Here is a 13,925-nt window from a genome sequence, read left to right as displayed (position 1 = left end):
TGTAAATTCTAAATTGTTCAAATTATGATCCCCGGGGGTTGGACAGGGCCACAATCGGGAATTAAAGTTTTACATAGAAATATATAGGAAGAATTTTTAAAAATCTTCTTTTCAAGAACCACTGGGCCAGGAAAGCTGAAACTTATGTGTAAGTATCCTTGGGTAGTGTAAGTTCTAAATTGATTAAATCATGACCCCGGGGGGGGGGGGGGGGGGGGGGGTTGTGGGGGTGGGGTGGGTGGGTGGGGCTACAATCCGGAATCAAAGTTTTACATAGAAATATATAGGAAAATCTTTAAAAATCATCTTCTTAAGAACTACTGGGCCAGGAAAGCCAAAACTTATGTGGGAGCATTCTTTGGTAGTGTAGATCAAAGTTATAGATAGAAATATATAGGACAAATCTTTTTTTTAAATCTTCTTCTGAAGAACTACTGGGCCAGATTAGCTGCAACTTATGTGGAAGCATTCTTGGGTAGTGTAGATTCTAAATTGTTCAAATCATGACCCCCGGGGCTGGGCGGGGCCACAATAGGGAATCAAAGTTTTACATAGAAATATATTGGAAAAATCTTTAAAAATCTTCTTCTTAAGAACTACTGGGCTAGGAAAACCGAAACTTATGTGGAAGCATCCATGGGTAGTGTAGATTCTAAATTGTAAAAATCATGACCTTTTGGGTTTGGATGGGGCCAAAATCGGGAATTAAAATTTTACATAGAAATATATAGGAAGAATCTTTAGAAATCTTCTTCTCAGGAACCACTGGGCCAGAAAAGCTGCAACCTATGTGGAAGCATCCTTGGGTAGTGTAGATTCTAAATTGTTCAAATCATGATCCCTGGGGCTGGGCGGGGCCACAATAGGGAGTCAAAGTTTAGCATAAAAATATATAGGAAAAATCTTTTTGAAATCTTCTTCTTTTTGAAAGTCGAAACTTATGTGGAAGCATCCATGGGTGGTGTAGATTCTAAATTGTTAATATCATGACCCCCGGGGTTGGACGGGGCCAAAATCGGGAATCAAAGTTTTACATAGAAATATATAGGGAGAATCTTTAAAAATCTTCTCAAGAACCACTGGGCCAGAAAAGCTGAAACGTATATGGAAGCATCCTAGGGTAGTGTAGATTTTAAATTGTTTAAATCATGACCTCCCGGGGGTTGGGTGGGCTACAATCGGAGATCAAAGTTTTAGATTGAAATATACAGGAAAAAATCTTTAAAAACCTTCTTCTCAAGAACCACTGGGCCAGAAAAAAATGAAACTTATGTGGAAGTATTTTTGGGTAGTGCAGATTATAAATTGCTAAAATCATGGGTGGGGCCACAATCGGGAATCAAAGTTTTACGTATAAATATATAGGAAAAATCTTTTTACAAGAACCACTTGGCCAGAAAAGATGAAACTTATGTGGAAGCATCCTGGGGTAGTGTTGATTCTAAATTGTTCAAATCATGACCCCCAGGGGTTGGGCGGGGTCACATTAGGGAATTTGAAATGTCCAAATTAAGACCCTTGGGGTTTGATGGGGTCATAATAGGTATTACAAAGGGGAAATCTGGTTAAGAATCACATGGTCAAAACTTCTCATGTGAGCGATGTGGCCCATGGGCCTCTTGTTTAGCGTGTATTACTGTTTTTTTTTTCCAAATTAATGTTTCTCGATGTGTCAAATTCAACAAATTTACATGAAAGTATAATGCATGGACATGCAAATTTTCCCCCTACATAACATAGTTTGATTAATAAGGCGTATTTCAGCCTTTGTTTAAACAACTCATAGTGAGATCAATGTCAAAATAAGGCAACGTGTTCAACACGTTGAATTTATACTGTTGGTGTTCAAACATGTTGCAGGCGTTTCTAACCAAAATTTATTTACTAGTAATTTATTTTAGGTGCATATGTAAATATTCTTGTAGGTTTGTTCACATTTCCTACAATGATCTGCCTTCTTTGACTGATAGTACTTTCAGAGCAAAATTGTATAATTTTACTCCAATTAAAAAACACCTGGCTATTTTGATTTAAAACATGTAATCAATACCTGCTAGGCCTTGACATCTGTTCTGGATTTATGCGGAAGAAAACTATCAGTGGAAAAAAGATCTGATGGTACACATGTAGCACTTTTTTTTTTTACCTAACATATTTTATTTGACACTGTCATGTATGTTACTTATGCCAACACTTACTAACCGGTACTACATTGTAATTTTTTTCTCTACTCTTTTTTTTCTTATTTCTTTGTTACCATGTTTGTCTATTTATTTTCATACCTATATACAATGTATTGTGTGTTGATCTTGACCTTGTATGGAGAGGGCTAAAATTGGCTTTGCCTGCTGCCCGATCCCATTTACTTTATGTGAATAAAATTTTGTATGAATAAAAAAAATACTAGACAATGATTACGTAAACATAAGGTTTGTGCATGGTTGTATATTTTTTTTATGGCAAAGAACTTTTCTGAAATATGATATATCGTAGACTTTAGCAATGGTTTTGTGAATCTTTTTAGGCATATAATGCATTTCGAAAGGTTGTTATGTTATCAGGTTAGATTTATCTATGGTTGTGTACATTTTTCCTATAGGGAATAATGCATTTTTAGCTCACCTGAGCTGAAGGCTCAAGTTGGCTTTTCTGATCACATTTTGTCCGTCGTCCGTCTGTCCGTCCGTCTGTAAACTTTTCACATTTTCGACTTCTTCTCAAGAACCAATGGACCAAATTTAACTAAACTTGGTACAAAGCATCCTTGGGTAAGGGGGGGGGGTTAAATTGTTAAAATGAAGGGCCAGGTCCGCTTCCAAGGGGAGATAATCAAGAAAAGAAAAAAATAGGGTGGGGACATTAAAAAATATTCTTCTCAAGAACCACTGGGCCAGGAAAGCTGAAACTTATGTGGAAGCATCCTTGGGTAGTGTAGATATCAAATTAATAAATTCATGACCCCCGCGGGTAGGGCGGGGCCACAGTAGGGAATGCAAGTTTTACATAGAAATATATAGAACAAATCTTTAAAAATCTTCTTCTCAAGAACCACGGGGCCAGGAAAGCTGAAACTTATGTGGAAGCATCCTTGGGTAGTGTAGTTATTAAATTGTTAAAATCATGACCCCCAGAGGTAGCGCAGGGCCACAATATGGAATGCAAGTTTTACATAGAAATATATAGAACAAATCTTTAAAAATCTTCTTCTCAAGAACCACTGGGCCAGAAAAGCTGAAACTTATTTGGGAGCATTCCTTAGGTAGTGTAGATATTAAATTGTAAACATGACCCCCCGTGGTAGGGCGGGGCCACAATAGGGAATGCAAGTTTTACATAGAAATATATAAAACAAATCTTTTGAAATCTTCTTCGCAAGAACCACTGGGCCAGGAAAACTGAAACTTATGTGAAGCATCCTTGGGTAGTGTAGATTCTAAAGTATTAAAAAAATCATGTAAGGGGAGGGGTAGGGGGGCACGATAGGTATAGGAAGAGGGGAAATCTGCTAAAGAACTGTATAACCCAAGTTACGCAGGTGAGTGATGTGGCCCATGGGCCTCTTGTTTAAATGTTGATGTTGAAAAGCTGTTTTAACATGCCTTTAAATTCACTTGTTTGTCTAATGAATTTTTTGTAAAAAAATGTGATTTTAATAAGTTCTAAATATAGTGCTAATCCATGCTTCTTAATACAAAAAGTATATATAACATGTATGACTAAATTGTATATGTCCGTAAATAAAAATTGCTTGATGTTGTGAAGTTTAAAAATTGTTTGTTTTTTGTATTGCATAGCATCAATACAAATAAAGGGAGGTAAGATATTTTTTTTATTGTTTATAAATGCATACTAGATTTCTGAACACACACCGTGTTCTTTGAAAATACATCAACACTTTAAACACGATAAAAAAGTATTCACTAAATTTTACGACTGGATATTTGGACTCGGCATGTTTTAATTTTTGACTTCTCTGGATCTCCATTTAATATCAATTTAACACGGGTGATAATTAAATAATATAAAATTGCATGAAAGAGGTGTATCTTCAAAGATGATAAGTGACTGGAGGAGTTAACAAATTGCATACAAGGTCAGTCTCACTGGAGGCATGATTGTGGGAAGCCCTGTTGCATAGATTTTTCTTTGAAAATTCGTACTCACATTAGATACACCCCCCTCCCCCCCAAAAAAGGGAGAGAAGTGAACCTGGTATTTTCATCATGATTGGACAATTTATGTCATTGTTGTTCATTTTCATATTGATATGATTGATTGAATGATTGTATACTGTTTAACGTCCTTCTTCAGAATATTTCACTGATATGGAGACGTCACCATTGCAACTGAAGGGCTGCAAATTTAGGCCTATGCTCGGCACTTACGGCCTTTGAGAAGGGAAGGATCTTTATCGTGCCACACCTGCTGTGACACGGGGCCTCGGTTTATACGGTCGCATCCGAAGAACCGCCCCATTTAGTCGCCTTTTACGACAAGCAAGGGGGTACTGAGGACTTATTCTAACCCGGATCCCCACAGGGCCATATTGATTAGAGATATTATAAGAGATATTAGACATAAGACTAGACATGGCAAGGTGAATTCTACGTAGAAGAATTTTAAAATTATAACTGAAAGCCATATCATTAAATATTTTAGCAAGAAGTTTTTATGATACACCGATGACAGCTTTAGACAAAGGATGCAGTTTTTTAAAAGCAAGTCCAAGTTCAAACTGTAAAATTGAAAGTACCAAGGGCAAGGCCTCGTGAAAAGAAATAAAAGTAACAATGAAATATTTTAAAAAGCGCTAGCATTAAATGTTCAAAAGTTAAAGCCAAGATTATTTTTTTTAAGTATATATACCTCTAAGGTCAAAAGGTAAGAAAAATAAAGGATCAATACAAACATACATTTGTGAAAATATGAAGTGTTCAAAAGCTACGCCCAATTTTTTTTAATTTAGTGAATCCAACTCAAAGATAAAGATACAAAAATATTCATCTTCGTATTATTGTCTTGTTGCCTGACGTCACGGCGTCAGGCTGTATAAGGATTGATATTTCCGAGGTGCGAAGAGAAGAGGTCACAGTTAGCCAGCAAAATTTTGTGCATGCTGATTATCACTGGAATTTGTTACCTCCGTTTCAACAAAACATTTAGCAGAAAAAAATAACCGTCTTACTGATACAATATATTGATGTGTTTATTTCCTTTAGTTTTTTTGGATGCAGCTGTTTATTTCATGCGATTTCATATACGGACATGTCCGTTTGACCTTTTTTCTGCATTTCTGTACTATTTGATGAGTCCATTTGTCTTCGAGGTAAGGGGTGTCACAATCATTTTGCGCCAAATGTCACGTGTATATTTTCGCGCCCTTTTCCTGGATGATTCTACTTCACTGAATGGAAATGAAAACTTCATCTTTTTATCGGAATTTCGAACTTTGGGGAAAAAAAAGAGGAAAACTGGCCAAATATACATAATATTTCTGATCATATCTCGCCCGGACTCGCAGCCCCCCCCCCCCCAGTTTTCAGAGATAAAATTCTTCCTCCTATGAAACACAGGAAATAGACTTAGGAAAAGTGTCCCTCCTATTCCAGGATTGAGGAATACTAGTATAAGGAATCACCGTCAAGTTCGTTGGGTCATTTATGCATAACGGGCTGTTTCCAACAATCGTTCATGCTCTGACATACCCAACAATATAGTTCTTAAACATATTCTGCATGTTAATCATAACGATTCATTTATTTCTTGTAGTTATCATATTCTCAGCTGTCTTCCTGGTAGTCTATGCAGTTGAGTCTAATTCTAAATTTTAATTTTAAAATAAATTTATAATCTTTACATAGGCACGGCTTTCCAGCATACATTAATTCATTAGTTCATTTCCCTTATTTAATTACTACAATTACTTAATTACTTCTAAAACCATTTATATATAGAGTTGCGGAATGAGGAGCTGAGTTTACGTCGCGGGTTCGAATCCACTGCAGGACGTGGAGATCGGTTCTTAGGATGAGACCGTTTAAAACCAAGTCCCGAGTCACAGTAGGTGTTAGCACGAAAAAGATTACACGAAACCGCTCATTGGTCCTGAGTTCGAAGTATTTGTAACACTCCACAGGCGTCCTTATACAACAAACGAAAAACAGATCAAAACCAATTTTTAACACATACAAAATAAACCTTTTAAATAAAATCTCACTGTTCCTTTTCCATCAGGGAAAGTAGCAACAGGGAGTGGGGGAGGAGGCTGTCCCCCCACTTTTTCCCAACCTTTTAAAGAGAAATGCAGTATTTAATGCTAAAAAATTGGTACAGAAAGAACTTTACACTGGAAAAAAGTTGGTCACGACCTCCCCCCCCCCCCCTTCGAATTAGGATTTTCAACTTTGGGCATATTCCTTTTTTTTGCAGGTGAGTGAAAAAAAATTCTCTAGCTGCCCCCCCCCCTTTCAAAAACGAGGCTGCTCATTGCTTTCATAAGTAGCAAACAACTTAAAATTAATGCATGATCGATGTTTTGTTCGACGTCTTCATAATTTACTCTAATGAAATAATTACCCCTCACCCCAATGTAAACGTTTATATAAATAACTTATCATGTTTAAAGGTTCTATAGATATTGATTGCATTAGTCAGGCAAGCTTTTTTGAAAAGCTATTACTTGTTACAATTAATATAAATTTGAAGTATGAAAACCCTAGCTGCGTAGTTAAAATAATTTCATCAAGGTTAAATTTGGATAAAGTCTTGAGAAAATTGGCCAAGGTCAACGGATTAAATACATTTGGTACCCGAAGAAAGGCCATGTCACGAAGAACACACATCTGAAATATGAATTGTTTATGTTTGGCAGATTCAACATGTATCGTAATCAATCCGGGTGTATAGTAAATAATTGTTTAATATGAGAATCTCCAGATAATGAAGCGTTTTTCAAAATAGATTGCGCTCGTACCAGTGATAAATAATTTTAGTTTGCTAAAAAAAAAAAAATAAGAAGAAGATTCAAATAATTTTTTTGGATATTTTTCTGGATATGCCTTTAAGAAGTTATTGTCTTCAACTCGCATAACCTCGTTCTTATATTTTCGCTTGTATGAAAAGGAGTTTAATAATTTAATACTGTTAATTTTAGCAAGATGTTTCTAAATTATAATTATATCACCGGTATAAATAGAAAACAAATATCAGAATTAAACATAACGAACAATTCGAGATATCCCTGCCTGTGTATACAATGTCCTTAAAATTCAGTCGTCAACTGTTTATTCCTATTGCACAGGCGGAAAAAGGAAATCTAATATAAAAGCATTTAAAATGCAACTATGTCTCATTTAACTAAATTATATAGGGAAGATTTAGAGTGAATATTGCTAGCATCTGCGAGACTTCATGAAGCATTTGGTGTCTATTGAAATATTCATCTTATTCAGCACATCTACTTTTCTCTGTTCACGTTCAACGGAAATTCCAATATGTGAACAGTAAGTTTTTTTTTTGCGTAATACATACCTATATCTATTTTACTCAATCATTTATTTTTATAATTATCGTCATAAAATATCAAATATTGCTGAAATATGAACATAATATTTCATAAAGAAACATTTGTTTACAGTATCTCCAGAAAGTGTTGTTCTAATTACAAGTGGAATAACGAAACCCAAACATGCGAAAGTAAGTCAAAAGAATAATAATTATATATATTTGTGCCTTCTTTGGGCATATAATATCTATAGAGGATAACATCAAAAAGCATTTTGTGATTTTTCCTGCATATACTTGTAATATGTCTTTTAAAGCCTATGTTACATGTATTAAATTCCCATGTATCTCATTTCCGAGAGATACTTTTGCCTAGAAATAAGATATACATGTACTTATCGATCTCTCTTTGACCATTTCTTTAGAAAAAAACAGCTTTTATTTAAAAATTGTTACTATAAATACAGATTAAACACAACGGCATTGAATTTTGCCACATCAAACAAAAAAGGATTATTGCAATAAAAGAAAAAAACCACAGTTGGTCCTTAAATTGAACCGTGTTTCCATATAATTAATATTAATTAACGACAATATACAATATTAGTGTCTCTAGAAATTTATATTTCCCCTAAAAACCAGCATAAAGCATACAAAAATTGCAAATAAAAAGAACACATAATACATAACGTTTTAATTTCAATCACTATTAAATTATTTACAGAATGTTTATCGGGATTTAGTGGAAAAAACTGCAGTCTACCGTGTCCTTATCCTTTTTACGGAGACAACTGTCAAGGAAAGTGTGAATGTGACAATGATACTTGTGACATTTCCACTGGTTGTAGAGTAGTTACCGCTGGTAAGAAGATTCATAATTTAGATAAGTTTTCACATTTTTTTTATAATTATCAACGCAATATTGCGTATATGTCAAGCCAATTTTATTTGAATGTTTTTATATGAAGTAAAAGTTGAACAGTATGTTTTAATCAAAATTTTGATTGTTATCATTTACATATATTTTCGATTTTTTCCCCTGAAAGTATATATTGAGCTTTCTCGATAAATGTTCTCTATTCACTTAGAGGTCAGTGAATAGAATAGACGTACGTGTTTATAATTAATTACCACCGTAACGCTTAAGGAGGTACAAATGACAGCAGAAGATCTGGCCCCTTATTTGATGTAAAAATCAGAACACTGGTAATTTTGTTATAGTTTGTAGTTAAGAACCTTAAATGCTGCCTGCTTTAAAACCAGTGCAAATTAGATTCAAAGCTTACATGGAAGCCATGAAAGAATGCAAAAGGAGGACATATTTCCGAATTTCCTCAATTCTGGTGAAATTTAATCATATTATCAGATACTTTGCTCCTCGGAAAACAAGGAACACACGCTTGCCAATATGAAATTTTTTTCACATAAATACTGGTGTATAAAATATATAAATTTGGTAGATAGGCAAGCTTGTGCTCTATGTTTTCCGAAACAAAATGTGCTATAAAATAAATGAAAATGTGCATAATAATGAGAAATTCGAAAATTGATCTATTTTCTTATCCTCTGTGGCCTCTGTGTATTCCAAAACTAAGAATCAATACTCGTTTTGTTGCAGGGTTGAAAATAGATTTTTATGGATTAACTGTTGTATCATTCTGAAAGGCACCAAAAATCAGGGGCCAAAAAGGGGTCTCACCCTGCTTGTCCTTTCAAAAGTCATTTTAGGAATATTTCGGTTATAATCCGTTATATGCTTTTTCAGTATGAACTTGCTTTGTTGAAGATTGCTTTCATCAGTATTTATATCCAAACAAATGCAACACAATACCGGTATATCAATACGTTTAATTTTGTAAAACATTGATGTGAGAAAAGTACACTTTAACTATTCATAAATTACAGGTTTTTATAACATGTATATATCTCTAGTCTACATAGCCTTAATACTAGTACTTAAAGCAATATGAGTTGCATGTTTGACATCGGAAAAAAAATATTTCAAATTTGTAATAAACTATTTCAATGACAGGAAAATAGAACGTTTATAAACTTCTTTTGTTCATATATGCTATGGAAGTTTGAACTTTTTATAAGCTTTGATTGAAGCAAAATTGAATTATTGTCGTCCTGTACAATAATAATTTCTTATAAAATACTGTATATGAGGTTGCTCAGAAATATTTCTTCTGTACATTTTTAAACTTTATGTTGGACTTATTGATGATATTATTATATTACATACAGATTAATTATAATAGCACATTTTACCAGCAAAATAAAATTCTCAAAAATGCAGCTCATGTTGCTTTAATATATATATTTATTCTTTCATCCCTTTTTCCTTCTAATATTTTTTTTAACAAATGAGGACATATTTAAGCAAAGAAAATGTATAGGTAGTTGAGCATGCATTTTGAAAAAGGATAAATGGTACTCATCTTTACATTCATATATACCATATTTTACAAAATCTTTATGTCGTATTCATTAAGAAAAGCGCAAGCCCCTGCCCATTAATACTGTCTCTTTCGGTCGGTGTTTTGAAGGCAAAGTTTGGGCAAATAAAATCAATTATCAAAAATAAATTAATGGGAACAAAAATATTTTTTGTTGCTGATTTTAAAAGATTTGTCCTGAACTTCAGCGGTAAAATGGAAAGTGAATTTTTCTCTATAAAAGACCCATCAATTAGTTGTGATGTTTTCTCTAAGTCAGCGAATTATATAGGAGTCCTTTTTAAACTCCACTGACATACTTTTAATTAATACAGTGTATCAGAAAAGAACGAACTGAACTTTTTATATAAAAAAGAAAAAAAATGTATGTGTTTACAACAAAATAATAAAGTACATGTATTAGTCTGAACGGCAATACAATCCCTAGTCATTGCATATAAGTAATGCATGTTTTTATTACGTCGCTACAAGAGAATTTTATAAAATGTGACGTCAGCTGTATACGGAGCAAGATACACCTGTTATATTTACAGGTTATATTCACCTAAGGTTCTACATCATTTTTTCAAGAAAAAAGTCATTTTCGAAAATGTTTGACATAAGGGGGGGGGGGGGGGTTGCTTGGAACGGCTCATATAGCGTACAACTCGGGGTCAATATTTTTCAAATTTTATTCAAAATCTAAGCTCAAGAGATTAAAAATGTATGCATCAGTAGAGATCATGTCACAAGGAATCCACTTTTGCAATTTGAAACAGTAGCCCAACCGATTCAGAAAGTAGGTCTTCCTCCAAAGTCAACGTCGTGAGATTAAGAATATTTGTACCAATGCATAGGTCATGCAAAAGGAATCAATAGGTTAAACAGAGGTCCGGGAACCAACTATTTAATTTATTTAAGAAAGTAAAGATTTTTCAAAAGAAGTTCAATATCACAAGGTTAAAGAAATATGGGAACACACAAAATAGGACCATCGGTACATGTAAGTACCAATGCTCACCAGCGTATCTTGTTATTTATTTGTAGATTGTTTTTAATATAAATATTGTGTAAAATTTTGATCACGTATTATAGTCTAGATCTACCTCAGAGAGTGAGTCATGTTTGGAATAAATTATATCATACACTACTTGCAGGTGCTTACATATAAATATGAATACTCCTAGGTTTGCTGTTATTGTGATAGAGATTTATAAAGCCATTTTCAAAATATTCCTATTTAAAACTTTTGACTAGCTTTTCTGGTACAACCCTACACTCAGGGGTTGTTATTTGAACAATACTGAGGCTACGTTACCTGAGGCTACCGATGGATGATCCTACATGAAAATGACTATTCATGGTTTACTGTTTCTAAAAAAATCATTTTGCTGTTTTGTAAATGATTTTTAAAGATGTTCTGAGATACATCAATCTCTATTTAATTGATTTGGTCGTTTATCGAGGCTTCTCCTTATCCCCCCGGGGATGGAGGGGGGGGTCAAAATTTGAACAAACTTGAGTTAACACTACCTGAGATTACCTATATAAATATCATTATCGATGCCCTTGTTATTCTTGAGAAGATATATAAAGATCATCCCGATATGTCTATGTAAAATTTTGATCCCGGTTGTTTCCTCTATTCATGTGACCCAAGAGTTCAGTATTTAATCATTTGTGAATCTACACTATTTTAGCTTGCGCCAATTCTTCAACTTTTCTTGCCCAATGGATCTTGAGGAGAAATATTTTAAAAGATGTCACCACATGTAAACGAATTCGTTATTTTCTCCACATAAGAGAGGTGGCGCGGAATATAGTGTGAATAAATTTTAATTCCCTGTTTTGCAGCACGTTTAGTTGAAATCATCACAGTTCTTGAGTAGTCAAACATTAGAAAAATTTACAGACAATAGACGCCACACGACGGGCAAAACTGATAGAACTAAAAATTGTCACGAACAATGCACATATGATATATGAAATACCTATGGTCAGATTATTCACCCCAAATTTTGGATAAATGAGGAATGAAAATTTATAAAAATTATAAATAAATAAATGAATAAAGCTAAATGAAAACAATTATAATAAAAAAATAATAAAATTGACAAAATGCTCAAAAAGGATGTAACACACTCCAATAAAATACGATTCAAAAATTTTATTAGTTTTAAGTGGTTGTAATTTTTAACATAAGCGAAATAATACAGAAAAGCTTGTTGCAATGGAATTGAGTATTTCTGAGGGAGGATTTTTTAACATTTTCTCTGTTTTATTGATTATTGTGGTTTCATCAATCTTCGTTGCCATCAATTTTCTTGGATTTTGTAAAACAGACGTTTTCGATGATACGTAATTTTTATAAAAATAAAATAGACGTCTCTTTTATTCCTGAAATCCAAAAAAAGTTTAGATTTCTGAAATAGACGCCAACAAATCAGTAGATATCTGAAAAAGGAATTTATAATTAATATAAATAATAATGTTTTATCAACTCATTAACCGTCTTTGGTAAAGATTTGAAAGAACTATTTATTAGAGTGTCCTCTTTCTTCTTCAGTTTGCATTAAAATTACCAGGAATAAATTTCAAATGTAAATAATAAATATGGTTCAGTTTATTTATCACGTTTATTTTTACTTTAGATACACGAATTATTTCTTTGGTAACAAACGCAACAGTAGACGGATTAACTGAAAACATTACTGTTTCTCTAACAGAGAATTCTACAGATGTTCCAGTCAGACGTCAAAAGCCTTCCAGTGTCAACGATTTTCTCCTCGTCCTGATAGAGACACTATGTTGTGTTAATCTTTTGTTAATATGTGCTCACATTTTTGTTTACATGTATGAACGGCGAAATAGAACAGATATGAATAACATCGACACTACTGTCAATTACCACCGAACCAGTACGATATATGAGAATATCAATATTGATATTCAATCAACATCAGACTTATAATTATACCATATTCTTCGTTTTTATTAATTGTATGTAGTTTACTTGATGATTATTTGTTTTATTATTAAATACAGCAGCTGATTAAAACGCAGAAAGAAATTGTATCATATGTCACTTGAATTTTTGTTTAATTTGTGCAAGTACTACGCACAAGAACTACGCATTATAACTTTTAATTCAATACAGGAAATCCCAAGCATATCTTACTCTTTGTCAATTTCGTCTGAAAAAAAAAGATTTTTTTGTATTGTGTATGGAAAGTTGATTATGCTTCAAAAAATAAAAAAAAATAAACATAAAGAAATCCTTTCCGATTTTGCCTAGTGCTTATTAATGAAAGACAACATTGCGCTGTATCGCTGTTCTCCTTATAAGGATATTGTTGGGTTTTTTTTCAAAGTGGGTCATACAAATTCATTATAATTCAATATATTCAGTTTTATTTTCTACTTTAGCTGCATGGAATTTAAGGAAGTTTTCCTGGCCTAAGGAACAAGAAACGAGCTGAAATTATTTATATCCAGTATCGAATCGATCTCTAAAACTGCAGACAACAACACTTGTATAGAGCAATGCTGAAAAAAAAATTAATATTGATCTGATTGACTAGACAGGCTTGAAATGTTTCATGACCTCGGGGCCTGATACCCTTCCTCACATTTTCTACTTCTCGACAACTTTTGTCCTCAGCAAGTTAACAGATGAAAGTTTGCCTTAAACTAAATTGGATAAACTACTGGACCACATATCAACCAAACCTGCCTCAAAACATCCGGAATGTTATATTATTTTCAAAAAAAAATCTTCGTCTAAGAGGAGGCGAGTATTACTAAGAATTTGTGGGAATGATTTGTTTTTTAAATCTCCCAGGAAATATTGGTCCAAAGTTTAAAACCTATTTGTATGGATCAATTTGTTGTGTTTAGATTTTTTTCACCATGCATGTCCACCAAACTCGGGGATGCGACAACAATTTGTGATCAAAGTTTTACAAAAGAAATCTGAGGAAAAAC

General features: G+C 33.4%; 1 long non-coding RNA gene across 1 annotated transcript; it reads left to right on the top strand.

Annotated features, from left to right (window-relative positions):
- The first annotated feature begins 7,429 nt into the window (after positions 1 to 7,429).
- On the top strand, positions 7,430 to 12,623 carry LOC134248617 (uncharacterized). The gene is made up of 4 exons (XR_009988083.1): positions 7,430 to 7,502; positions 7,637 to 7,695; positions 8,228 to 8,365; positions 12,593 to 12,623. It is a non-coding gene; the product is annotated as an uncharacterized LOC134248617 (long non-coding RNA).
- The last annotated feature ends 1,302 nt before the right edge of the window (positions 12,624 to 13,925 follow it).

This window comes from Saccostrea cucullata, unplaced genomic scaffold, assembly GCF_032062105.1.
Source record: "Saccostrea cucullata isolate Sc308-1 unplaced genomic scaffold, CSIRO_AGI_Scuc_v1 ctg3730, whole genome shotgun sequence".
NCBI classification, from domain to species: Eukaryota; Metazoa; Mollusca; class Bivalvia; order Ostreida; family Ostreidae; genus Saccostrea; species Saccostrea cuccullata.
This window is presented reverse-complemented; position numbering and strand designations above follow the sequence as displayed.